Source organism: Alligator mississippiensis, chromosome 5 (assembly GCF_030867095.1).
Source record: "Alligator mississippiensis isolate rAllMis1 chromosome 5, rAllMis1, whole genome shotgun sequence".
In the NCBI taxonomy this organism is placed as follows: domain Eukaryota; kingdom Metazoa; phylum Chordata; order Crocodylia; family Alligatoridae; genus Alligator; species Alligator mississippiensis.
In genome coordinates, this window is record NC_081828.1 from 191,496,686 (window position 1) to 191,520,652 (window position 23,967).

Genomic DNA, 23,967 nt, shown 5'->3' on the forward strand with positions numbered 1-23,967 from the left:
TCCCAAAAAATGGCCACTCAGTCACTCATGTTGATACCTACATTGTTTGAACACCTGTTACCTCAGTCTTCATAGGCAAGGTTAGCCCCCAGACTACTGCATCTGGCAGTACAGTTTGGGGAGAACTTGAGCAGCCAACAGTGGCAAAAGAACAGGTTGGGGCTATTTAGAAAAGCTGGATGTGTACAAGTTCAGGAGGCCAGCTGTGATGAACCCCAAGGCGCTGAGGGAGTTGGCTAATGGGATTACAGCGCTTCTGGCCATTATCTTTGAAAACCCATAGCGATTGTGGTGATTCATAACAAAGTTGATGTTAGATGATTATTGTTCAAGGCTCGTGGTGTTTGCTTCAGTGTGTTAGGTGCTCTATAAACACAGAACAAATGGACAGTCCCTGCTCCAAGGAGCTGATCAATTGAATCCTCAGTGCATGACCGTTAGCTGCCATGATCACAATGCAGATTTACTTTTGCTGTTATCAATACCTAAGGATTAAATTATTTAATAATTTCCAGGAAGGAGAATTGTTTTGATCCAGACACCATTATCACTGAAAGCATGCATGGAGGCCTTTATTTTTCTCTCAAAATTAAATGAAATATCTTGCACATTTTCACCAAACTAGGTGAAAAATGTACCAAATATTGGTTTTAATTTAAATAACTGACTTTTAACCAAAATCTATTTTATAATGATCTTCAAAAAGGGCATCTGCCTAGTGTAGGACTTTCAAACATTTGGCCCATGGGCTGGATTAGGTTTGAAGAACTATACCATGTAGCCCACTGGTAGCCTGGTGGGCTACTAGAAGTTGGTGGGCATGGCCACTAGAGCATAGCCTGCCACAGAATTTGTGGTTCCTGGACCCCAGTGGATGTTGCCATTGGTGGCAGGGGTGCAAGTGAGGGTTGTTTAGATGCTTCTTGCTTGTCCTGTGGCTACTCGTCCCTGGATCCATGCTGCTGCCCCTTCCCGAACCCCTGGGTCCAAATTGCTGCCCACTTCTGAACCCATGCTGCCATCTATTCCCCAACCTGTGCAACTGCCTGTTCCTGAGCCCATGCTGATGCCCAATCCCTCAAAGGCACTGCTGCTCACTCTCTGACCCACAGCACTGCCCACCCAGCTCTGCTGCTCATCCCTGCACCCACAGCACTGGTCCTGGACTCACTATAGCTGCTGCTGACTCCACAGATCCAACCGAAGAGGAATTCTGCAGTCTAGATCAGGTGAGTTTGATGCTCCTAGTCTAGTAATTTTTTTTCCCACATGACTGAAGAATCAGAACTGAGCTGTAGACTTAGTAATCATCATGATTTTTTCTGTGTCTGTGAACAGAATCATGGAGGGCATATGTCAAAACGTTCCAGCTCAGATTGTCTAAAGGGAGGCTCCTATGTAATTGGTATAATTTGCAAAGATATTTAACATTCACATGGGAGCTGTGGGTGCTTGCCCCTTTCCCCACCCTTTAATTTTAGGCCACTTATTTAGTTCTAGTCTAAATATAGATGTAGGTGCCTAATCCTGGGCACCCACATATTAATAATATGATTATAATTTTAAAGTTTCCTTAATTTTGATTGCTCTAATTTCACCTGTCTGACTTTAGCTGGGGGTTGTGAAATTTTTTTGGGGGGTGGGGTTCAGGGTTGGGAGGCACTGAGTGTAGTTCACTTCCTAGTAATGTTTAAAGAATGTGCGAGACACCCAGGCAAAAAAAACCTTACAGTATTTTTATGAAAACAAACATAAAGCATGTTCTTGGCAATTCACTTTGAATCGTTCAAATGTAAAAGCACATACTATCCAAAATTAAATGATTACAATGTTGTATGTAAACCAAGAACTAAGTATGTATCTTCAGATATGGATGCATTTCTATCAATTTATTTAATTTACTGTCGCCTACTCTGTAGCAAAGTTTGTTTGAGACAGTGTGCTAAAAATTAAGTCAGATGGAACTGCCTGGACAGGAGGTTTTCTTAAGTCTTTGCACTGTCTTCCATTATTTTACTTCTCCCATTTTCTTCCATCTTGATGTAAACACTGGGACAAAACCTAGTTTGCCAGCATAGATTTAAGGTGGAAATTGGACTCTTGATGTGGAAATTGTTAAAGGGAGGAACTCACAATTATGTTCGATTGCCAATAGTTCAGCTGGTTCTTGTTTTAGGCTCTGAGTTAGTATTCATTTCTAAAGAATAGAAAGAAGCCATCGTTATTTGATCTGGTCCTTTTGTGATGCCATATCTTTATTGTTAATTATATCAAGCCAGATTTCCACTGAGACCATGACAGTAGTACCATCAAACAACAATCTCCCAAGTCCCTCTGAAACCTTCATTTGCCTTTGTAAGCTTAGGGCTTCTCAGTAGAGTCCCTTGTGTGTATAAAATGTATGCTGTAGTTTGATCAAAGTCGTTCCTGAACTGGGTGCAAAATTCAGCACACTTCTGTTAGTTTTGAATTAAAACGACAGTCTGTTCTGAGAGCTGCAATGAGCATTACCAGGAAAGTTTCAGTATCAGTCATGCTTTTTTGGTCAACCTACAGGAAGCTGCTGACAGCTAGAGAAGCATTGCATTTCCCAATACAGTTTAGGATGGAATGAACTTTCTCCATGTGGTTAAAAGAGTAGGCTAAAATTCTCAATGCATTTAGTAGAAAAATATTTTTCCTGTATGGACACTTGTATCCATTATCCAATCATTCGTCATGTTTAACCAAACATCTCCTAAAGTGTTGATTCTTTGGATTCTTCCTTTACTTTTCCTCTCTTTTTGCTAATCTAATAATGGACTTGTGACTTTAAACATGTCTGCAAGAGTGTATCCAGGGTGAAGTGTTTCAAGCAGTTTTTCTTAAATTACTGTTTTGCATTGCATTTTCTGAATAGTAGCAAACCAACTGTTCTTTATTTTCAAGTTCAAATCTCTGCCTTTGAATCATTTGTATAGCATAGCTCCTGGGCTAAGCACTTACTAAATGCAACTGCCGAAACCCCAAATTTGCATCCTGTGAGAAAACATTAATATTTTGTACATTTGATTTTTATCTTGAATGAAACCAAAACATCCAAATATGTAATTTTTTCACAGAATGGAAAGTTTTGCAAAATGTTGATTTATAAATGTCAACACATTTAATTTCAATCCTAATCTGAAATGAAACACTTTGACATTCCTGGACTCGCATTCAATTTTGCTTTGGCTTGACATTAACCTGCGTCCCCCTGAGCTGACATGGTGCCTCCCGAGAGCTGCAGTTAGATGCCCCCTTCTGCTCTATGGCTCATTAGCCAGACTATATCTCCCATGATACACTGAGCTCATGTGACATGCATGATTAACAGTAGTGGTTTAGTGACGGGGCAGAATGTACAGCAATGGGAGCTGAGCACTTCAAAGAATAAGACCATTTGAATTTATGTTCAAAACTTTAAGTTTGAAATGTTTGGGCTAGGAGCTCAATCTACAAAGGGATTTAGAAGTTAAGATGCTGAGCATTATAAAGCCTGACCCTAGTCCTGAGGTAAAAGCCTGGAGAGTAACTCTGGGAGAAAGCCTGGGAGTAACCTCCCAGCAGCATGCATGTAGAGAGAGAGAGATGCTTAAGAATGGGATCCACAAAGGCTGGCAAGTAAGCAAAGAGCTGCCTCAGCAAGTGAGGAAGAAATGCTGAGGAGAGGGGTAGAGCTAAGTCCCCACTTTCAGACATAGTGAAGTGCCTGCTTCTGGTCTGGAAGATGATGCCTCTCTCCTCTGGATTCTCAGCTCTGAGCACTCTCCTGGCCTTAGGCATGTATCCAGGTCATGAAAAGGTCCCACCCTTTTCCATCCATTAGCTCAGTGATCAGAACGGTCTCTAGGGAAACAGGAGATCTGTTTTTAAATCCCTACTCTGTTGGATTTGGAAGAGGAATTTAAGCTTAAATTTCTTATGCCCTAGGTGAGTGGCCTTACCATGGGGTTATGGACTCAATCTCTCACTTTTTTTTTAAGTCTTCATAACACAACATTCAATTATGCATTGATATACAAATTCACACAACTTTCACAGGAGGGGTTGGCTGAGCCTCGCCTCTGAAACCCAGAGTCTGTTAGTTAGAGCACTCCGTTGGGATGCAGGAGATCTGCTTTCATGTCCCTGCTCCAAATCCAGCAGAGCTGGGAGTTGAAAACAGTTCCTCCACCTCTGAGCAGAGTGCTGTAACCACTGGGAATTGGACAAATGGATCCCCCCCCCCCCCCCCCCACAATATGGTCCTGTTGTCTGCCACCCACCTGCCCCACACACGCATTGTTTTCTGTGTGAAGCCCAATCTGGTATGTGAGCTTGGGGGATGCTTACTGCATCAGACTGCAAACAAGATAGGCAAGGGAATGCTTCATTTTAGAATCCTGTGCTCTCTAAGTACCAGAGACTCTGCATACAGCCACCTGCAGGGGCAGGTGGCAGCTGGGCAGTGGTTTTGAGGATCTTATTGAAACCTCAGTGTTGAATGCAGGGGTCCAAAGTGACAGTCAACAGCTCTGCTCCCTTTGTGGATTCCAGAGGCACTTTCACTGCAGGGTCAGGAAGTTACGCTGATCACTGAGGGTAGGTGGGGGGAATGGAGTCTTACCTGCCCCAGCTTTCCTTGATCCAGTGGCAGCTGCTGCAGGGCTCAGGCTGCTGCAGCTGAGGGACAAGCAGGGTCCCCACGGGCTGTTCCTGCTGTTCTCTTCACTCCTCACCACCATGCAGGGCTGTGCCTCCTGCAGCAAAATTTTCCCAGGGAAGGGCATCATTTAATCTCCCTCCCTCCAAATTACACCACTGGGCTGCACCTGCCATGGCAAATACTCTTGGGGGAGGGGTCCATACAGGCATCCCCTCTACATTGGCACCCAGGACTGGTGCCCCACTTGTCCTGGATTCAGCCCTTGGTGCCTAGAATTAGACATCCATAAATTGAGGTTAGAAACCAGTTAAGAAAATTAGGTATCAGCCCCCATCAGCTTTATTTTTTCCCCAGGAAAATAGGTTACCTACTTCAAAGGAATGCCTAACAGCACTATGAATATGGAAATCTGTGTAGTCGTACACATTATTAATTATTTTTATTTATTAACTAAAATACTATGCAGTCTTGGAACTAAACTTTCCAAATGAAAATGCAGGCAGACAGACAGACAGACGCCTTGTTCTGTGAATAGCATCCAGCATCAATCATTACACTATAAACTGTTTGCACAAAACCATGGGTATTTTAATATCATATAACATTTTGTCAGTCAGATCAGTAAATATTTTGAATACCATAACAAGCTACAACTGTTCTAGCAAAGTATGTTTGGCCAGCTCAGAATTGATCAAAATAAATATTGGACCAAATCTTGCTTTGACTTTTCTCTGCATGGTCTTGCTGAGGCAAATGGTTTTATATAGCGTGTAGGACAAGATTTGGCTCATTTTGTGTTTTGGTTTGATTCCCCACCCTCTTTAGAACATCCATTGAAATGGTTCACAAACAGGATGGCTTTCTCTGAGTTCCAAATCATGGGTTTCACTGGATCAAATCTTCATAATCATCATTTATCCCAAATAAATGGGGCTGCTTCTGGCAAGACTTTGTAATTAGGGATGGACAAAATACTCTTCCTCAGCTGTGATTACAGTCTCAAAAGTTCAGACCTCAGTGTGTACTTAGATACACAGGGCAGACTGCAGAGTAAGAACGTAGGTTTGGTGTGGATTTACACAGCTTTGGTGTGGATTTACACAGTAAGTTTGGCATAGATGGACCCATTGTACAATGAGACACCAGTTCTACCATCTTTCAACTCGCATGTCCCTGAAGGAAGGCAGGACATTTCCTATGAATTCAAGGAGTGCAGTTGTTGGTCTAATAAAAGATATCAGATTCACCCAAGGAACCAGGAGTGCAGTTGTGAACTCGTCACCTGCCAGTTTGATGGATAGGTCACTATGCTTTTGGGGTAGAACTCAGCTGTACACTTGCAGTGTCTGATGTACTGTATGGCTTTGGTTGTTATTTTATAAAATATTGCTTGATATTTCCTTTGATTATTTGTTTTGTTCTGGGGGGTTTTCAGGGTTCATTGAATTGTACCAGTTCAACTCCCTGTACAAAAGGGATCATGTTGCAAACAGGAATGCTTAATTGAAACTGTCCGAGCCTTTCCAACTGGAATTTGTTTTGGAACTAAGTTGGTTGGGAGGAGGGGGAGGGGAAAGACCACCATGACTCAGTAAATGAACAATGTTATTGAAGTCTTTTAGTGGGAGGTAGGCTGGATAATCTACAGATAGGAACTGAGTCTGGCTCTGAAATGAATGGCAAAACTTCCATTAACTGTAAAGTGCAGTGTTGGGTTCTAAAATGTTACTTTAAAATCTGATCTGAAAAACACCAGCTGGCACAGAACTTACTGTATCACTGTGAGTAGTGCCATCCGTTTCAGTGGCCCTATCTCCATTGGCAAAATCAGGCTCTCATCAGTCCTCATCTTTAAAGTTCCAGTTCCAGGAAGCTCTTAAAGTTTGGGTTAACCTTCCATGTGTCCTCAAGTCTCATTGATTTAAGCTTATACTTAAGTGCCTGGCTGAGTTGGGTGTTTATCAGAGACATAGTCACTAGTGATGCTCATTTAATTGGCACCTATGACTGGTTTTGTGGATTTATAATATTTAATAATATATTTCCTTTAATAATATTTGTAGTCTTTATTTTTGCTGCGCTGCCTTTGATACCTCTTGGTGGGTGTGGGTACCCAACATCTGACTTCTCTGTGTTTGCATGTGCATCTACCTAAATTGAATGTCTGCAGTGGAGATGAGGCTGTTCCCATATAGTAGCATCCATTATCTCTGTCACAGGCTTGTCCAATTTAAATCAGACATACAATATAGACAGTGTACGCACGCACAACCTACATAAAACACGTTGTAGATTCAAATGCCTAGAGGTGCCGGTCACTTTAGTTATCTGTTTTCTTATGGTATATATACATCTGTATGGACCTGCACCTTTGCTTCACCACATTAATTATGGACTGATTGTCAAGTTGTGTTCAGAAGAGAATGGAGAGAATTGCATGAATTTGTGTTATCCTCCTTTCTATCACTAAAGTGAGAGCAGGAGAAGAGTAGAAGAAAATATTCAGAATGTAAGTGGAGTTAAAATGAAAAGGGTATTTTTAGCTGCCTTATGTATGGTAATAGAGCACATTCAACTCCTTTATATTCACTTGTTAATATTTCTATTTGCACATGTTTGTTTCATACACGAGAACGGATTATTTTCTACTGTAAAGTAGGATATGCAGAAAAAGTGCAATTACTGTGCATTACAAATTAAAGGGCCCCATTTTCAAAAGAGACAAATTCTGTATTCAATTAATTCAAATTAACTTTGGGATTACTTAAATACTACAGTTGCTGGAAGTTATTTACCTTCTCTGTTTGCATGAGCATGGATTCGGTGCAACAATTTATGGCTGTACATATGAAAGGTGCTGGAGGCTCTCATAAATTTGGTCCAAGGTGTATAATTCTGAATGTGGAGCTGAATACTCAACTGTTGTCTGGTCTACTTTTTTCCTTATCAGGGGATGAAAGCCTTTGACCCTTGTCCCTGTGGGGGAGTCTTCAATTGATGCAAAGCTGAAATAGTCAGTTTTTCCATCACCAGTCCCTCCAGTCTCTATGGGGGCAGGAGAGGAGAGGGACTGGCTGTCCTCTATCTAATCTTGGTTATGTTAGCTCCTGGAGCTCATAGTCAGCTAGTTTATTTTAGAGCAGGATGTGTGTGTAAGATTAGCCCTTTTGAGGCTGTTTTCCCAAATTAAGGCATTAGGGAAGTTTAGCTAATTGGGGCATATCCTTCTCTGTAGCAGTGTTCCTATTAACCAAATTCTATAACAGGAGGTTAAACAGAATGGGGACAGATCTGGCTTTTTTTTCCCCTGAACCTGTCACTGGATTTTGGTCCACTAGTGATTCCCTTCCCTCCCTCCCCCCTTCCTTTGAATGTTGTCTCTGATTTCTGTGTCATAAGGGGAATATTGTCAGATCGCATTCACATGATGGGCAAGGCATAAAATCCTCTCTGCATCATGTGCTCTTGGTTTCCAACAACATAATGGATTTCTTCAAGCCCTCCTCATTATCTTGTTTTATTCTTTAATAGAAAGGCAAAAATGCTGGTGACAAATGGCTTCATGTATCACATTTAATAAAATATTATTCTAATCTCATAAAATACATGGTTTGGGTCAAAGCCATGGAAAAATAGCATGCCTTTTAGCACTGGTTTGCTGCCAGGTAGCATTAGAAAAAGTGCGGGAAACACACCTGGGCTAGGGACAGACATTACACATAAACCGGTTTAAGTGATCAGAAACTGATTTAAACCTGTAACAGAACAGAAGTTCAGTGCACATAAACCAGTTCGAAAATGCCTGAAATTGGTTTGAGATAAACCTGGTTGAAAGTAGTATCAGACTTAACTGATTTGGGTCAAGCCAGTTTATGCAATACCTGTCCCAGACCCCTTCCTGGTTTAAGTTAAACCAGACTCTTCCAGCAACCTGGCATGCTCTCTGGGCTGGGCAGGGCTCTCTGCTCCACAGCAGAGCTGGACTTTCCCCTCTACTCTCTGGCTGCAGTTTTGGCAGAGACTGCAGGCATCTACCTGGCTTCCCTGCTCCACTCCTCCCCCCACCCCACTCCCTGCTAAGCAGGGTTCCCCCCTCCCCTCTGCCTTACCCAGAAACCTCTCAGAATTAGCTAGCAAACTACATGCTGGCTATGGTCTGTGCTGTGGGAGACAAGGCACACAGGACAGTGGCATAGGGCTCTTTGGAGCTAATCAACAGGTCAGCTGGTAATGTCCCTCCATTCCTTCTTTGGAACAAGTTCGTTAGGAAGAGCTTGAACTAATGAGAGATCCTTTTGTTTTGCTGATGGGGTGATAAATGCTCCCTGCTGTGGATCTAAAAGCTATTTAAATCCCAGCTGGCCCTCTCTAATCAGAGTATCCTGCAGGGGGCCTGGCCACTCCCCCCACCCCTTAGCTCAGCACTGAAGAAGGGAAGGTAGGGTTGCTCTAGCACTCCCCAGCTTCTAGCCTGAGCCACTACAGGCATGTGCCTGCATTTCTTCAGTCGAAAGGTGATGTCTGTAAAGTTACAAACTGATTCAGCCTAGGCAGGTTAGACTAATCTTCAAAGATTGACTCAATTCAGGCCCAAACCAGTCCACTTATTTGTACTCTCTGCTTTTCTCCAATCCAGTCCTATCTGGTGACAAGAGTGAGAGGCTACATTTGAAAGAACCATGTTCCATTGTTAATTGTGCTAATGTCCTTACTAGAAAGTCATATAAGCAGAGCAAGTACCCTGCTGCTCCCAAAATGGTGGAACTCTGTGAAGGCACAGAAAGGTCCAAAATGCAGTAGAAATCTAGCAATTGTCTACTTGGGGTGGGGTTGCCAGCAGTACAGGTCTTTTAATTTCTAATCTTTTAATTTAATTTTAAGTATTATTTTTGCGTTACAGGAGCAACTAGAGGCCCCAGCTGATATTGGGGCCTTGCTGTCCTGACTTCTGTATAAAGACACATTCTGAGAGACCGCTGTTGCTCTAGAGCATTTACTGACTAAATAGGCAGATAAATGCAAGGGGAGGGGAAGTAACCTACCCAAGGACAAAGCAGTTTATTGGCTGTGCCAGAAATAGGCAACAGAAAACATCCCTACCCATTAGGCTTTTCAGGGGAAACAGGAAGGAGACATCATACTGTTGGCTGTTTTGGGGGTCTGCAGTGCCCTTTGCTTTGAATGCAGTTCAGAGTTTAGGTGTACAACCTATCCCAAGGCAGATTTGCTTGGGGTTTCATTTGCTTGGGGTTACAGGGAGGTGGCAATTGCCTTTTACCCTAAAAGAATTCACCAAGGCAATGGGTAACAGCCTCATTGTGCCAGAGGCAATAGTCTCCAGCAATACAAGATCATTTTATCACATTAATCGGATCAGCCTCCCCTACTGAAGTACTCAGTACATCTATTTTCCTTTCAAAACAGGCCCTACAAAGGTGACCCTCAGCCTGAGGGGTTTCTTAGGCATTTGGTTATTAAAGTGCATCTTCTCCCTGACTGCACACCAATCCTGGATAGGAAGCTTGGTGCAAAGGGGGTTCAATAGTTTTCAAAGGCTAGGGACAGACATTCAAAAAGCCAAGGAAGGTACGGAGGTCAGCTGACCTCTTGATTAGTTTCAAAAAGCCCTAAGCAGGCACTGTTCTGCCTGCCTGTCCCAGTGAAATTGGAGGCACACACACAGGCACCTCTTAGCATTAGCTAGCATACCACATGCCAGCTAGGGTCTGTGGAAGATGGGAGGGAGGGAGTAGGGAATCCCTGCTTCAGCAGCAAGGGAAGCCAGGCAGACCCTGTGCCTGCAGTCACCCCCAGAGCTCTGGCTACCGAGTAGAGGAACAGGGCCAGCCTGTTTTCTGGAGCAGAGAGCCCAGGTCAAGGCTGCAAAGCATCTGGGATGATGTGGGACTCTGGTTTAACTTAAACCAGGAAGGGGGCTGGGACAGACATTGCATAAACTGGTTTGATCCAAATCAGTTAAGTCTGATACTACATTCAACCAGGTTTATCTTAAACAAGTTTCAGCTATTTTGAAACTGGTTTATGTGCACTGAGCCTGTGTTCTGTTACAGGTTCAAACCAGTTTCTGATCACTTGAACTGGTTTATGTGTAATGTCTGTCCCTAGACATAAGGGTGGGAAACTTTTCCCCCTTCCTCTATTTACCTAACCTGTAGGGAGCAGTGGGACTCACACTATCAGGATCCACTCATTCGAGGCTCTGGTAATGGTGGATCTGCTAGCTCTATCATTTTACCTCTCCTTCCCTAAAGCCCACTCCATCAGGATGCAGTGGACCTCCACAGAGCTAACTGCCATGTCACATGGCAGGTGATTTATGTGCAGAATCACTAAACTTGGCCTCTGTTTCTCACCTCTTATAGCAGAACCAGCAATTTCTCTCCACACTGACCATGGAGGGAGCATCAGAATCTCATCCTAAGTAAATGACACCTGCACAATTTCTCTGATTAACAAACTGTGGATTCCCAGGGATGCCAATGGCGCTGGCAGGGCAGGACTCAGCCATTGACCTTTTGAGTCAGTGTTAAAGTTCTCTCCACTTGTCTCTGGCTCATTTTGGACACTGACTGAGCCACAGGTGACAGTCCAGTGTGAGTCGCCACTATTTTTTAGCTGTATGGAAAGAATTTATTCAAAGTTTCAGCTACTGCTGTGGGCAACTGGAGAAAATGGTGTTGGTGGGAGGGAGGGAACAGTGAAATGCCACTTGCTGATTTCCTTTGGCCCTGCATGTATTTTGAAGTTGCTTTCTTTACATGCAGCTTCTGAGGTAAAGGTTTGGGGGGCAGGGTGGTGGCAGAAGGAAGGGAAAAGATGGAAGTAAGGAAGCTTTCATCTGACATAACTGTTCTCTGAGCCACCATTTTTTGTACTGAGAGAATGCAACTAATGACAGTTGCGACTATTTAAGGGAATATGTTCCTATGCAAAATCCTATGAGTTTGAAGTGATCCTTTTATAGGCATAAAGAGATGTTTCTGTATGCCTCTCTTTTTTTTTTTCACTCAGACCTGGCCATTCAAACAGATATTTCCAGAACAGTGAAGTGGCATTGAACACCTCACTCTTGTTGTTGCTATTAGCGTTTGAGTATCCCACCAGTTCACCACAGGGTTGCACACAGTGGAGGGCAGAATTTGGTGCTATACTATCCTGACAGGTTTTGAATTGGCAATGCCTCTTCATGTAATTGGAAAGCCAGAGTAGTATTCCATATGGCTAGACTGCTGCAGAACCTAAACACAAGCACTTTCCTATGATTAGCTGTTTTTTTTTCCCCTCAGTTCCTTAGTACTAGCCAACATGAATGTGATTTGTAACTTCCATGATCTGGGATAAGATTAACTACTGGTTACCCTGTATGTACCCTAGCACCAGAGATCAGAACCAGGTCTTCCATCTCCCAGACAAGTGCCTTGATCACTGGACTTGTGAGTCATATTCCCTTTTTCCCAGTGAATCTTGAATTCTTTCCTGCAAAGTGGCATGTGTTTGACAGGAGGAGTAGAATGTGTCCCCTGGCTCCAGAAATGACTATAGGGTGGTGCATAGGATGCTTTCCTTGCACATGAGAACTGCAGAGCTTCAGTACTCTCAGGCTGAGGAAGTCATGAAATCCAGGTTTCCCATATCTTGGATGGGCACTCTGTGATCAGTGAACTCCTGGACTGAAGGGGATTCTCCCATGGCTGTGTTCTGGGTTTTTTTCATGCAAGTGGTAGTGGGCACTGTGTTCTGTGCAGAGCTTGTCCCTATTGTTATGGTCCAACATGTTCTGTACATGCTGACTGGACTGCCTTTTGTGGGAGAGAGGCAGAAGGATGCCTTGTCTAAGGAACCCAAATAAGTTTAGGCATGAGCTATGTGTCTAGCTGTTCCATCCTGCTCAGATAACAGCACCTCCGGGCATGTGCAGAAGCAAAACTTCAGCAACCAAGAGAACCTTGGTAGTGAAATTTGAAGGCACCTACAGATTTTAGGTCCCTAAGGACCAAACTGTAGTTTTGAGCAGTACATTGTTGGACACAGGTGTACATCTTAGGTGCCTGAAGGCCCAGTAACAGGGCAAACTGACCAAGCCTGACAATGGAGTCCTCGAGCAGATGCCCACTGTGCTACTCTGTATGGAGTGCCTCCTGAACCAGAAGCAATGTAGCTGCATTTGTCTAGCTCTATGAGTAGGCTAAATGTTATTGCTACTGTCTATCCCATCCTCAGAGCCATGTGACGGCACTTTGAGTTTGGAAAGCCCACCCAGAACAGCACAAAGTGTTTGAGGGCATTGTCATCTGTCATAGTGCCCTCAAACACATAGTATAGTGTAACAGGGGGCCTCCTCAGGGCCAATTCAACCGTGGCCCGCCCACTCGTTCCTGGGCTAACTGCCCGCCTTCTCGTCCGCCACGCCTTGTTGGTATAATTAATTAATGGATGTTATTAAGCAGGAGGCTGCCCATTTCCTGCCCTGATGCCAGGGGGCGCTATCTGCAGCTCCATTCCTCCCCTACACCGCAGCCCAAGTCTTGCTGATGGTATCTATAGTTCTCATAGTCACCGGCCCCCACACGGGGCCCCAGAATCCTACTGCTGAACCCCACCTGGATTCCTCCCCTCAGGCGGTCACTTCCGCCAGCATACCAGGCACCATAGCTCCCTGAACTGATCCACCTTCGGCTGTGATCTCCCCACTGGGACCTTCGGCTCTCTAGCCCTGGCCCACCTCCAGGCCAGTCAGAACCCCATGCCCTCAGCTCTTGGGCATTACTTGCAGTGGGCCCCTGGCCCCAGCATGGACCAGTCAGGGGAAATTCAGACAGGCTTGAGTCTACGGCCCTTATTACTTCACCATGGGGTCCACCTTCCCAACCCTCCAACAAAGGGGTAACCCACCCGGTGGTGGAGGCTAGGGGTTAAGGCACCCTGACCCACCTTTCACCAGGGTGGTAACTGGCCTGGCATTTCCTGGGGGCTCCCGCGCCACTGAGAGCCCTACCAGGCCACCCACTCCCAGCACGGTGCAGTTTTAGGTCATGCCCAGGACCAGGAGCCTCCAAACCATCCCCTGCAGCTCCTCCCTTACCTCCAGATGACAACAACAGCCCTCCAGCCAGGCAGTGTTGTTGCCTGGCCTCCAGCAGCAGAACTGCCCTGTTTATATGGGCAGCCCTGAATCCAAAATGGCTGCCCTCATCAGGCACCTGCCAGCTGCTGCCTTCTGGCCCTTACAGTGGCCGGCACACACAGTGCCCTGCCACATATCGATACACCCTAAGACCTTTTGGGGATCTGAACCTAAGTGTTTAGCTGCAGTTCTATAAATAATACTATGACCAGGTTACAGTTTTAAGAAGACCAACCCAGTCTTTAATTTATTCCAGCATACTGTATAATCAAATACTGTGCTCATTGGAGGTGGTATTTTTGTACATAGTACAAAACAAGGATTTTACTGAATTCCAGTAGCTGCTTACTGCCAGATGTGTATTATCTCATCACATACATATGCTGTGCAAAGATGCTGGTGCTAGTATTTTTCTTCACTGCTGTGGAGGCATGCCTGGTACCACCAGTTTGTGCTGCCATAAATAATAATCTGTCCAAGCATCTTCCCTATCCAGTGCCAGAGGGAAAGGAAAGGACATACATTCCAGATGCAAACCTAACTAACGTCCATTTGCTCATTTTGCATTCAAATTATAATTTTATCTTGAATGAAACTTGAAATGGAACAATTCATGTACAATTAGATTTGTTTTTATTTGCTTATATTTCTTCTTTTATAGTAATTTATGTGAAACTATAGATCCTTGAAGAAAGGGGTGTGTAATAAAAATAAAAACACTGTTAACTCTTCCTACACAGCTGGGACTCTTCCATATTTGGCGTAAGTGATTAATACACTGGTCTCTTTCATCCAGGGATCTGCAGTCTGATTTGCAGTCTACACCCTGATGTAACTGACAACTTCAGTAGAGTAGACAGAAGGCAAGCTAGAGTTGCACCTTACAGTCTGACTAAAGCAGATATGCATAAGCTTTTATAAGTAACAGCTTACTTGATCAGATGCTAGGCCCCAGTTTACTTCAGTATCAATGAATGGAGAATCTTGACTCAGGGTCAGAAGTGAAGGAGATTTTAATGATCTCAAGCCAGACTTTAATCAACATTTACCCATATCAGAAACTACCAAGATGAGATCAAGATATGTCTAATATTAGAATGACATGGGTTAGCTCGGAGGTACGTTGGCAGAACTGGGTTGTAAAACCCCGTGATGCCTGCCCAAAAAGGGACAAACTTAGTGGTGTTATTTCAGATTTAGACCAAAGTAAATATAGCTCATTGTAGAGGCAAATGCTGTAAAATGCAGTAGAAAGAGAAAAAGTATTCTTAAACACCCCCCTAGAATTTGTCTTTTGTGACTTACTTATTCCGTAAATTAAGGATTCTTCTTTGTGTCAAGCAAACCCCGTTCATTTAAGGTGGATTTCTTTGGTTTATTAGTTGGCATGATTCATTAGGGTGAGATCACCAATGACCTAGCTATCTGTGAATACTTCAGACGGGCTTTTGGATGCACAGCTGTCACTGAAAAACAGGCTTTAATCCAGGGGTGGACAATACAGCCCGTGGGCTGGATGCGGCTTACCAAGCCAGCGTATCCAACCTGCAGGACCCCTAAAAAAATTTAGAAAATTAATATTTTTCTGCCCCTGGCTGCCCATCATACAGCCCTCAATGGCTTGCCAAAACTCAGTAAGCGGCCCTCCACCCAAAATAGTTGCCTGCCCCTGCTTTAATCCTATTTTCTTTTACTGCTACTTTCTTGTGTTTACAAACACATTTTTCCATCATATTATATTAAATTAATCCATATCAGTGAATTTGCCAGTTGTGTGGCTAAATGGTCCAGGTCGGGGGGGCAGCTTTTTCAGCAGGTGTCACAAATTAGCCCTGCGCTCCCACAAACTAGCCCTGCGCTCTGATCCCCTTCCTTTGCCTGGTTGGTTGCTCTGCTTTTCACCTCCTGCCTTTAATACCACTGTGTTGTGTGTCCCCTCCACAATCCATCCTGTGCTATACACAGAAGCTACCTGTACCACTTTGGATCTGTGCCACTAGTTAGCCACCCCTAATCTAGGTTAGACACTTTTTCAAGCAGACCTAGATTACTGTGGAAAAATCACATTCGTACCTTAGGTCCTGTGTGATCTCAGGAAGGAAGGCATTTTTCTGGATTAGAAATCCCAAAAGCTAAATATCATGAATACAAATTAATGGGGTTAATTGAATATCAGATAAGATGCTGGATAGCTGGAGTATAAGGTGTCTGGTGGATTTACATATCAGCGTTATAGCCTTCAAATGCATCCATTGGTTTATTGGCAATGAGCTCACCTTTTCAGAGCAAGCCCCACAATTTGTATATTTATATACTGAAAAGCAAAAAGTTCGTTTAGTAGGTAGTGCAGCTTGTGGAACAGTTTTCAAGAGCAAAAAAACAAATTTCAGCAATCTGACCAAGAGGTGATAAAAGGGTGAGTTAAAACCCATTCAATGGGGAGTAGAGTTGATCTGACCAAAATGTTCCTTCCAAATGATGCATCTTTGTCAGAACTGATACTTGTTGCAGGAAAATGTTGATTCAGTTCATTTTGATATTTCCTGATGAAAAATTTATTCAGAAACTTCCATTTGACATGGAAATTTAAATTTTATTTCAATTTTTGTAAGCTGAAAAAAATGATCCCCGCCCCCCCCCCTTTTTTTCTCTTGCCTTTCCACTTTTGGCTGGTGAGTACAATAAATTAATAATGTCAATGTTCTTTTGCTCTTTCTTCTTCCTAACTTTTGGAATTTTTTATGCTTTAATACTATTTCCTATTTCAAAATGTCTCCAACTTGGAGAACTTGAAGAATGGCAAAGGAAACTATGACCACCATGGCCTTGCTATTCTGTAACTTTTCTAAAGAGGGAGAAGTTTTGAGATGTTCCAGAATGAAAAGACACTTAAAAAATTAAGATGTAAGCCTGAATGAGAGGAAAACTAGACATTATTAATTCCACTGAATTCAGTAATGGAAAAGAAAGAAAAGGGGAAAAACCAAAAATCCAACATTTTGAGCATGTTTTCAATTTGCAGATAGCTGAAAGATGGAGATAGTTTAGCGAGGCTGGGCTCCTGTGCTGAGTACACCAGATATTACTAGACTTTAAGCTCTTTGAAAATACCAGAACCAGGAATAGAAAAGCCTCTAAATTCTAACTTGGCTTCTACATGCCAATAAGTAAAAGCAGAACTCTCCTCTCTTCCCCTGAAGAATATAGTAAAAAAAATACATTTGCTGCATATAGCATCATACCAGTATCTTGTTCAATTTCTGCAAGCAGAAGAGCTCTCCCTCTCTACTCTCTTCACTTGTAGAGACCCATAGGTTAAGGTATAGTCCTAGATCAGTGTATGGCAACCTTTAACACGCCACAGGCCAGAACAACCTGGCTCCAGTCTGATGCAGGCCAAATGGCTTTGGTGGCACGTCAATAGCAGGGGGCTTTCCTTCTGCCCAAGCTGGGACCCAGCAGCTGAGAGCTGCACCTGTGCTGCTGCCACTTATCCTAATCCTTCTGCTCTGTAGTTGTAGTGTAGGCACAGCTTCCAGCCACTGGGGAGCTGCACTGAGGCTGGGCAGCTGCAAAATGTGTCCATGCCTCTGCCACCTCTCCTTGCTTCCCTCCCACCCCTCCATCACCTGGCTGCAGCTCATCACCAGCTGGGAGCTTTGCCCATGCCACAGCTGGAGGGGGAGAGGAGAGGAGAGGAGAAGAGGCAGTGGCATGGGCACAGCTGAAAGCTGCCTTTCCATGGCACAACTCCTTGGTGCACAGCCCTGGCATTGACATGGGTGTGGGTACAGGCAAAGCCCTCCAGCTCTATAGGGTGGATCCAGTGGCTTCATGGGCAAGATCCACCCCTTGGGTAGTATGTTGCTGACCCCCTATACAAGATTTTTTTTTCTTATGTACTGCTAGTTTGCACTTGCTTTTGCTCCTCCTTCTTCCCACTTTTAAGATACTATATCAGCAGAGCTCTTCTTAGCAGGGCAGCAGACCCCAGGCAGGTGGAATATCTCCCTGAGATCATTGGCATACATCCCTCCAGGAAGAGCAGCATATTTTTTTCCATGCACTGTGTCATATCTGTTTGCCAGTGGTTGTGGGGGAGAGGCAGAGCTATGCCTGATGAGCTTCATGGTCTCCTCCATACACACTACAGCACCTCAAGCGATGCAATGAGAGTGAAAGTGGGCATGAAGCTTTTGGACTCCAGAATATACAGAAAAGGCAGCTGTCCCCAGCTATATTACAGGGGGACCCCACTGCCCCCTTCCTGGCACACCCACAGGACAAGCCACCACAGACTGGCTCCCAAACACATGGTTCTTGAGTGCTTCTCCAGCTATCTTACTCCAAAGCTTTGAATGACAACTTTGCCAGCAACATGCACCTTGATGCCTTTCTTTATTAACTCTTGAGATGAGACCTGAGGTGATTGTGGGTTCTTTGTGTTGAATTTCTTCTCTAAGTGGTAAAGTTCTAGGAGTTCTAAGTAGGACCAGGTTAAACCAGACTATCATATCTGGGACCCCTGGGCTTAGGTTAATAAATAGCTTAGTGCTGGTAAAGACAAGTAGTAAAACTACTTAATGGAATATTTATAGCCATTACCAAGTAGGGCATGTCCCATTTGTACTTACCTATCAGAATTCTAGCCTATAGGGCACAGTGTGATGAACTGTCTTGAGTTTATTCAAGATGGTTTTCATGGGAAAATATGTCAAGCTACTCAATGATAAGATTCCCTCTGCTAGCCAGCCTACTGCAGCTCCACTTTTAGCTCATCAGTCAAAGATTCTGTACTCAGTGCCACATACATAGTTAGCTGCTGATTATGGTTCCTGCACATATGAGACCACAAATCAAGATGCTATTGACATTGACACCATGTTTTTATCCAGAATTGAAGAAAACATGCATAGGACTACATTTCTAAGGCCTGAACTCTGTGCATGCATGTCTCTTGTCACAGAGTAATCTGAAAACTGCTTACTAGTTTGGGGTTTTGGAGACATAAGCCAACTCTGAATTTGCAAAAAGTAGAGTCCCCTTGAAAAACTGTCTCGCATTTATCCTGGCATCAGTGCAAGACAAGAGCATTAAGAAAAGATAACATGATCCCAAATAACAAGGTGGAACAGCAGTCAATTGGTCATACTTCCCTTGGCTGTTTTGTTTGGGTGAATTTTCATTACCACACTGAGGGCTTGTCTGAGCTGGCCAAAAGCAGGTCTTGGGGAGGATGGGATAAAGCACACCCTATCTACCCAAATTTGTTGGTACTCTCCAAAGATGGAAGTTCTCCCAGAGGCTGCTCTGAATTTATCCCCAATTTCCACTCTTGAACCATTGGCTTCTAGTTGGTCTGGTGATGAGCCAGATGATGTGCTACATTGGTGAGGATCCAGCTCTGGAGTGGGGCCAGTGGACTCAGGTGGGTGATATGCTCAGTCCTGTCGGGTGGATGAGATAGTCTTAGCCCTATGATGCACTGGACTTGGTGCTGACCTGGTCTAGACTAGTCCTAAAGATCCTTGGAGATGGGAACTGTCTTGACCTAGAGACCAGGCAACAGCAGTGTGAGATTTCCTTTGTTGCCCTACCTCTATCCATGCCAGAAGAACCCAAATGAAGGGGCAAAAGAGAACCTCTTTTCCAAATCCTCCATCCTTAGTCTCTCCGCTGTGTCCACCAACAAAAATATCCATCAGGCTCAGTTTTCATGGTGGACAGATGTGTTACTGTTTGGAGGGTAGACTCTGTGGCTGATGCAGATCAGCTCCTTTGGCAACTGTGGAGTTACCAACTTATACCAGGTGAGAATCTATCCCTGTGTCTTTACTTAGTGGCTTTCTGTATTCATTCCCTTTTAAATTTGTGTTTGATCTTTGCCTCTGTACATCCCTCAGCATTCCCATGCTCACTGGACTAGTAGAAAATGACAACTGTACTGGCATAGCTCTAAAGTGACAACTGCTTTTATCTTCAAGGAAGAGTGCAGTGGTGTTGAAATGCACTACTGGAAGGATTTCTTTTTTCTAGCAGGCAGTCATTATGGAAGTGTTTCCTCTGCGGCTTCAATGCCCAAGCATGTCCAGTTTTTATGGGTGTAATTCTAATAGGTTCTGCTGTCAAGAGAGGAGTGTAATCCTGTGCCTCAAAAGTTGTAAGACTGATGGTCCTCTAGTTCATGCATTGCAGCACTTGCTGTCCATCTCAGTACAAAATCAGTGTGGTCACTGGAAGTTGCAATGTTTGTTGCTTTTCTTGTAGTAAAGACTGAGAGTATTCATGCCAGCCTCTGGAGAGTGCAAAACATGGCTTACATCATAGATCTGACTTTGTACCATTGCAATTAGATTGTGTGTACTGTACAGTGGAGACTACTGAAAGGTAAAATCCCTGCAGGGAAGGATTTGTGAGATTCTGTAGGAAATTGGTATTACACAAAATTGTTTCCTGCTGAGAGGGATCTAACAGAAATTCACAAAAAAAACTGCACTTTTCAGAAATCTCCACTGTGCAGCACATAGAAAACTGAATTTCACTTACTCTGTATTATATATGGAACACACATATGCTATAGTGTATATTCTCCTGTTGCAATGGTTATCTGTGTGTAATACTGGTTACCTATGCTTCTGCTTCCTTCTGAAGATATGATGATATACAGTAAATCATGTCTGCTGCATTTGGAATGAGAAGTTGTGGGACGCTGCGCTAAGAGTTTGCTAGTTCCTGATAGTTAATGGTGAGCATCTAACCAAAACTTTTACTAAAATCAAAACAAATGTTGGATAACGGAAAGGGGGCAGGGGGGGGATCTCACCTCCCAGGCAATGAATTGTAGTCAAAATAGGAGTCTCTTGGTTTTGTATAGAAGGACTGGAGAAGAAGGCAGCGTAGCCACATGAGCAACTCTGGTTTCACATCTGGTTCCCGCTAACTTCATATATCCTTTGTTTCTTTCTATTAAAATTATCCTATTAATATAAGTCAAAACTCACAGAATGGTAAATATGACAGTTTTGCTTCTACTAACAGCTGCTATTAAACTGAGATGCTGGTTTATCCTAGGAAGGATCCCAGAAATTTCTCCAAACTGTGATGGCCCAATGAGTTACTTGAAGGAAGAATAATGTTAACTGTAGATGTAAGCCTAGGTCCTGTTGTACTTTGTCTTCCTCTATTTCCCTCTGGATTTGTGAAAGCAGACCGTTGCCAGCTGCTGGTTTGGGTGCTTCTCATTTAATACAGGCTCTGTATTATTTGTTTGGCTGTTTGACAACTTGAAACTTGAACACACTGTAACTTTGAACAAGATAAAAGGAAACCTCTGATATAAGTATTGCAATCAGCAAAAAACTAAAAGCACTGCCACTTTTTAAATAAATAAAAAATCCTTGCTGTTTCCAGCCTGTGTGAAATCTGGGTATTTGGCTCTCCAAGAAAATTACTATTTGGACCCATTTCACATAGATTTCAAGACGCATGAACTTTTGAGAGCATGTTTGCAAGCTCTGCTGCTTCTCCAGTGCCAGTAATTTGAGAAGGAATGATGGTCCCTTTGAAATATAGATTGCAATATGACTGGAGTGCAGTAGCCAACTACATATACACACATATATGATATACAGCCAATTTATCTTATGAGGAGCTCACAGTAGTATTCCGCTTCAGTTTTCTGCTGTTCTGCAGATTTTCCAGTGATGTCAAACAGGAAACATATTCTTACCCAGACAGAAAAGACACCAAATTTGAAATCTAACTCATTTCTGAAATGTGCCACTACATACATATGTTATTCTTTAATATACCAGTGTGAGAATGCAGCATAGTATTGATGTGAGAGAGTTTGTTTACATGTTCTTGGTTGACTCAATACAAATAATTTTATAAATGGTGAAGGATTTGAATCATAGTATTTTGTTATAATAATCCCTGGAATGGAAATCTAAATTTACAGGCCACCAGATCAGTTCATCTGGTAGCTTGTTGCAACCATTCCTTGACATCATCAGGAATGAACGTGTTAAATCAATTAAGCATTTTATAGTCTAGCAGGGGTTTAGATAAACTGCATTTAAGGGCGCCATAGTGAAAGGCTTAATGAGAATAGCAGATTGTTCATATAGAGCCCTACCAGAGACATATATTTGAAAGTACAAAAGTGTCTGTTACATGGGCTTAGGTCTGCTAACTGCTTTATCATATGGGAGGGGAAATCTGGCAGAATTTAATGCTTTTATGGCAAACCATATGAACTTGGTTGAAAGATTTTTGTCAGATCACCCAAATAGATATTCAGACTCCAGCAAGAGGTACTGCCATCAAAATAAGTGGGTTCCCTGCACACATTTCTCAGTTGCACATATCTGTGCAAACTTTGCATTAAAATAATTTGCTTTTTATATTGGAAATGAATTCAGTGTAGTGAAATGGCAAGGCTCTCTCCCTCTCTCTCTTTGTGTCTGTGGTTCTCAGTCATCTTAGTCTGACAGACTTTAAAATATTTATATATTTTAGAGGAGAGGAAAATGGACAGAAAAATTATGCACAGCTCTGAAACTCGGGGTTAAATAATATTATATAGCATGATGAGTGACTTTCTATTTTTTTATAGTCTCTGGTTCATGTTTGTGAGGGATTCAAAATGTGTTTTGAAAATAATAATAATAAGCACTAAATACCTCATTCAGTGAGCATTAAATGTTAGAGAGCTTTTTAGAAAAGTAATCACTGGCTTTTACTTCAAGTGAATTTATTGTGCTGGATGGACTTCCCCGACCTCATGTCCTCTGTATACCCATGGGACAAAGCAGCAGCGCAGGCTCTCGAAACTGCCACCTTAACGTTTACCTCCAGCATCTACTATCTCCTGACAAGGTATGTCCAGCCAGTGAATCTATCACAAAACCACTTGTAAGGCTGAGAGGGTAGTTCAGTGTCCAAATCCTTTGATCTTTAACCTTTCTGCTGAGATTAGTTATGGAGCCAGCTACTACTTGGGATGGTATTTGTGATGATAAAAGTGTTGGGAAAGAGAAAGCAACTCTTGAAAATATAGAAAACAAACTCTCCCTTCCTCTCCCTTTTTATTTATTTTTTTCAGGGTTTTTTTTTAAGTGAGAATTTTAAAGTAAAGCTGCACACTTTACTTTCCATTTAGAGCATTTGTGTCTTGGTTTGGTGGTAGAACTGGCATGGGATATATGAACTCATGGGTATTGTCAGATTCTTGCAAAGCACCACAAGAGAACTGGAATAAGATGACTTTCTTCTATTCTCATTTTCTTGTTTCAGTGCATTGAAGTCAGCTCTTCCATGCTGCTTTGACTTACTGTAAGATGATGTCAGACAGCCATTCATTTAGGTGTTGCTTGTTTTTTTCCCCCCAAGTTCTCATGAGTGAAATACTGTTTTGTCTAGGAACTGCCTCAAGGGCCAAGTCTGTTTTGGAATACTCATGGATTGGCAAGGGCAGAAAATACTTTCTGGCCTAGAGCTTCAGCTGATGAAAATGATATCATCTCCAATGACACTACGGGATCAATTGACTCTCCAACAGCAGCTGAGGATTTGGTCCTCTGTTGCCTTAAATTAGACACATTTGAAAGTAGTCCCATGCCTGAATTGCTTCTTTCAAGTCAAGCTTTGTTTTCCCAATAGAGATCTGGGTACCTGTGATTGCTGATACTGATTTACTTGGTGAGAAGGCAGTTGGCAGTTTCTGCTGTTGTCTTTCCATTGGATTATGCTACATACTTTGCTATTGCTACACCATGCCTAGGGAGGCAGTTAATGCAAAGGATGGTTCAGCTGTGGAAATGATATTTCCCTGATGCACAACTGCCATGAGAATAACACTGCAGGATACAGGGCTGGTGAGCGCTTGGGTATAAATCTGAGACAGTGGCTCTATAGTGTGCCCTGCTCCCTTCCCGTCAGGAGACCCTAGCTGGGGAGGTGTCCATGTCTGTGCTTTAAAGCCTGAGCAGTAAAATAGTTAACAGTGTGGTTATTTTGTGTTGAAAAGAAAGGAAAGCTTCTGTTAAGGACTGTAGGACTTTATCTACTCTGAGTAACCATTAATTTGGGGTAGGCCTTTAACAGCTCATGCCAGGAGTTGAGGAAGGCACAGCAGATTTCATATTTCTGTAGG

The 23,967-nt window shown here is 43.1% G+C and overlaps 1 protein-coding gene and 1 long non-coding RNA gene across 6 annotated transcripts in view; one reads left to right on the plus strand and one right to left on the minus strand.

The window, feature by feature from the left end:
* Positions 1–23,967, plus strand: part of JCAD (junctional cadherin 5 associated) — a 151,669-nt gene that overhangs the window by 64,089 nt on the left and 63,613 nt on the right. The window lies entirely within an intron of this gene.
* Positions 1,740–13,915, minus strand: LOC132250948 (uncharacterized). The gene is made up of 3 exons (XR_009462695.1): positions 13,770–13,915; positions 4,628–4,760; positions 1,740–2,197 (listed from the first exon to the last, which is right to left on the minus strand). It is a non-coding gene; the product is annotated as an uncharacterized LOC132250948 (long non-coding RNA).